This window comes from Chenopodium album, chromosome 2, assembly GCF_948465745.1.
Source record: "Chenopodium album chromosome 2, dcCheAlbu1.1, whole genome shotgun sequence".
Classification (NCBI taxonomy): Eukaryota; Viridiplantae; Streptophyta; class Magnoliopsida; order Caryophyllales; family Amaranthaceae; genus Chenopodium; species Chenopodium album.
This window is the reverse complement of record NC_137835.1, coordinates 4,927,994-4,932,651: the sequence shown is the minus strand read 5'-3', so window position 1 is coordinate 4,932,651 and position 4,658 is coordinate 4,927,994. Positions and strand designations below refer to the sequence as shown.

The following is a 4,658-nucleotide window of genomic DNA, read 5'->3' as shown; positions in this document are numbered from 1 at the left end:
TATAGCTACTTTTCAAGATCTTATTCTTATCAAATTAAATCTTAAGCTCAAAATCTCCTTTTATCGCACTTCATATATCACAAATAGTGAGAACTCAAGCCTAGTCATACTTTCAAAGTCATCTTATTAAGGGCTTGTTCACATTATTTATTGAACTTAGTTGAACTGAACTGAATTGAACTGATTAGAGCTGAACTGAACTGAATTTAACTAAACTGAACTGAATAGAGCTGAAATGAATATTTTGTGAGAGAAGAAAATTAGAAGCTGAATTGAACTGATTGGAGCTGAACTGAACTAAACTGAATAGAGCTGAAATGAATATTTTATAAAAGAAGGAAATTAGAAGCTGAATTGAACTGATTGGAGTTGAACTGAATTGAAATTAAGCTGAAGTGAACAGGCCGTAACAACATTGACATGGCTTAACAAATTCCTAAATCTCCATTGGAACCTCTCCTGATATAACCCAAGTACCCAACACATAAAAGGATAACATCAAGCAACCAACTAACCAAAAAGTAGAAAGCTCAACTTCTAGATACCAAGATTAATACTTTACATTACCAAGTAACAAAGTGAAAACTTGATCAACCCCTAACCCAAAAGGAGTTAGATATATATATATATTCCACTTAGTTAATCTAGATTATTGAATGAAATGTATTATTCTTTTTAGGTACATAAGCTAATTGCGATAAAATGAAGTATTTAATACGAGTAGCTACAAACACACAACGTGAGTACAAGATAAACTACAAAGTACGTATATCTTAAAAACAATCTTATCTACCGATACAACTTTCTTTATAATCCGTTATTACTAAAACAACTATTTTCATTAATTATAAAGAAATTTTCTTTATAGTATTCATTTTTTCATATGAAAATAACTAATAATGAATTAAAATACAAACTTAAAAAAAAAAAAAACTATAAGGCCCAAATAGAAGTTCATACTTGAAGAAAGACTACGAAGAACGACTACGCGCTTCTAACACGCGTTGATCCATTGGTAAGAACATTAAACCATAAAATAATGATAAAATTAAAGTAACAAAAGAAATTAAAAAACAAAATAATATAATAATTCTTTTAATAAAACAGAAGCTTTAATTTATAATTTGATGTATATTTAAACTTTTAGAGGGGGATGGTGTATCTGTATGAGAGAAATGACTGCGTCTCTATCTTTCTCTCTCTAAAAAAACTTTCTCTCTCCTCTTTTCCAGCTTAGCTTCTTCCTTTCTCTGTACTCTTACCTCTAATTTTTCTTCTATTTTAATTTTCTTTGTTTTAATTTTTCTTTTTATATAAACTTCGACTTCTGGAGCTCTCCTTTTCCTTTCTTCATAAAATATTCTTCAATCTTAAAAATAATCCCCAACCCACAAAAACAAACATTTTATTTTTATAAAAAATAGAACTGTTCTTCCATCTATCCTCTTGTCTAGGCTATTATAATTTTTTTTATAAGTTAAGTTTACTTTAATTTATTAAAAAAAATTCAAGTCCTAGTACAATTAAGTTATTATTGTGTGTGTTATTGAATGCTGTTGTTGGAATGGCTGGCTTAGATTTAGGCACAGCGAATCGTTATGTTCATCAACTTCATCATCAGGGTCATCACCGGCCCGACCTCCACTTACAGCAGAGGTCGGACCCGTCTGAAGAAGACGATAACAATAACAACAACAACAATATTGATCATGATGACCACGACCACCATGGGTTAGACCTAGTCAACGTTTCCGGGGGAGGCTCAGGGCAATCTGGCCCTGGAGACGTGGTAGGTCGTCGACCCAGGGGTAGACCCCCCGGGTCGAAGAATAAACCTAAACCTCCAGTGATAATAACTCGGGAGAGTGCTAACACTCTACGAGCTCATATCCTGGAGGTAGCTAGTGGTTGTGATATATTCGACTGCGTTGCCTCCTACGCTCGTAGGAGACAACGCGGGATCTGTGTCCTCAGCGGAACTGGGACAGTTACAAATGTTAGTCTCCGCCAACCCGGGGGAGGAGGCGGGACTAGTGCTTCAGCTGTTGTTACACTACACGGTCGGTTCGAGATCCTTTCGCTCTCCGGCTCGTTCTTACCACCACCTGCCCCACCTGGAGCCACCAGCCTAACCATATTCTTGGCTGGTGGTCAGGGGCAGGTGGTCGGGGGGAACGTAGTCGGTGAGCTCGTAGCTGCGGGTCCCGTTATCGTGATCGCCGCCTCATTCACCAACGTCGCTTACGAGCGGCTGCCGTTGGAAGAGGAGGAATCAGCAGCAGGTGGTGGAGGTGGGGCCCTCCAGATGCAAACCGGACCAGCCGGTGGAAACGGGGCCCAGTTTCCAGACCCATCTTCAGGGTTACCTTTCTTAAATTTGCCCCTGAATATGCAAAACTGCCAGTTGCCGGTTGATGGATGGGCAGCTGCTAATAACAATTCAGCTGGTAGACCTCCATTTGGATAATACTACAAATTAATTCAAATTAATCAAACTCAAAACAGCAGTATCAACACCAGAAGCACCTTGTTTTTTTTTTTTTTTTTTTTTCACCTTTTTTTTCTTTTTAGTTTAGAAAGTTGAATTAATTAGCTAGTGTACTTCAACTCAAACTCCATCCATTCCCAGCCATTTGATGTTGATGACAACAACAACGAAGACGATGATGAATGATGATCAAACGGCTGTAAATTCTCGCCTTCGCAACGGCGACATTTGAAGAATCCATCAGCAGGTCAGCCAACAATAATAATAATCCATGGTACTATCATGTAACTCTTTGTACTTTTTTTTTTTTCTTTGTATTTTGGAAATTCTGGAAATAGTCTCTCTCTTTCTTAAGCTCCATTTTTCTTGTATGTTTGATGAAGGAATCAGCTTGTTTGTTTATGTCCATCTTAATTATTATTATTATTTCGGTGAGAATTAAAAAGAAATTGATGTGTGAGGATTGTTGACACAGTTGTAGATGAATCTTAATTTCGATAATTAATATTCATACATACATGTTTTTCTTAATAGCTAATTAATTAGTCTTTACCAATCCACAATCATCCATAACAAAATATATAATCCCTGTTCCTATTGTTAACTAACCAATATATATACATATATAACTTCATTATCTAATCATAATATATAGTTTTTAATGAAATCTTGTATAGTTTAAGAACATGTTCCTTCATATTATATATATGATGAATATTTGGGAAATGAAATCATTACAATTTACAAACATACATCATGTGCATCAACTTTAATTTTATTTTATATATTTTTTTTAAAAAATATTTGCATTGTTTTCAGGGAGAAGTAATAAATACTATAGTAGAGAGTTATATAAAAACAATGGGAAAACAAAATTGGGTTTACTTCTCAGTAAGAAGGATTCTTCTTGTCCTACCAAAAACATAAACATTCACAAGTTTTCACTAAAATTGTTAAGAATTATTTTCTGTTACTTAATTTTTCTCCTGTTTTTTCTACAATTTGGGAACTGTCAATTCTTCTAGAACTTCTGCTCCTCTTCTTTATCCCATTTTTATTTTTATTTTTCTAATTATAATTGCCATTTTTTAGGCAAAGTAATAAAATTATACTTCTATTTTAAGGGGAAGACATATGAGAAAAAATCTATTTTTGTTTACTCTTTTTAGCAAAAATTTTAGGGCTTTTTATAGTTATGTTTTGATTTTTGAAGCATGTGGTTTGTATAATTCTTTGGACTCATATGCATCCATAAATAAAATTGTACTCGCTCTGTCCTTAAATAATAGATCATCTTTATATGATTGAAAATTTCAATAATATGGGTTGAAAATTCGTGATTATCCATTACTAAGTAATAATTTGTATATTTTACAAAGCTAACCAACATTTAACTACATTATTATCGTTATGTGTTGACTTCATTATATTGGATCTATTTTATAGATGTACTGTAAGGTACTTTAATTTGAAGTTTTCTGTGATTTTCCTGAATTAATTAACTACTTCAAGTGTTTTCAATCTAGCTGCTTTACATGTTCTGGATATATACTTGAAATATAAAATATTTTTTGTTATAATGAATTAGATTTAGTACAATCAAAATAATTTATGTTTACATGGATGCTTAATTATATATAGATTACTACAGTAGAACATTATCTTATCTTTCAGCTTACTAGTTTGATACTATTTTATAGAGAAGTTCTATAAATATAAATTAATATGATCTTATTTAATTTTTTTTTCTAATTCCACCTTTTTGTTTTTAAATGGCAGCAACATTTGATAAAAAAAAAGTGTCATATTGTATATTACTAGTACTTATAAATTTCATGCTTAATTATTAAGAAGTAGCTAATGCTTAATATATATGTCTTCCCTATTAAATATTTTCAATCTTTGCCCTATATTTTTTATTTTGTGTTTCGATTTATTGATTCAAAAGACTAATTTAAAACAATGGTTTCGCGAATTTAATTGCATATTTATATCCAAGTTGCCGTCGGATGCGCTAACATGAGGGATTGAGGGAGTTGTTTAATAACTAGCTCCTTTGTCCTTGGCTCCATATCCATGCTAATTGTCAGTTAATTATTTATTAATTATCTTGTTCATCAACTAATCCAGCCAATGTATGGCCGAAACGAATAAACAACATGTCTCTCCG

The 4,658-nt window shown here is 32.6% G+C and overlaps 1 pseudogene; it reads left to right on the top strand.

Moving 5' to 3' along the window:
- The first annotated feature begins 1,130 nt into the window (after positions 1-1,130).
- Positions 1,131-2,951, top strand: LOC145580611 (AT-hook motif nuclear-localized protein 23 pseudogene; annotated as a pseudogene).
- The last annotated feature ends 1,707 nt before the right edge of the window (positions 2,952-4,658 follow it).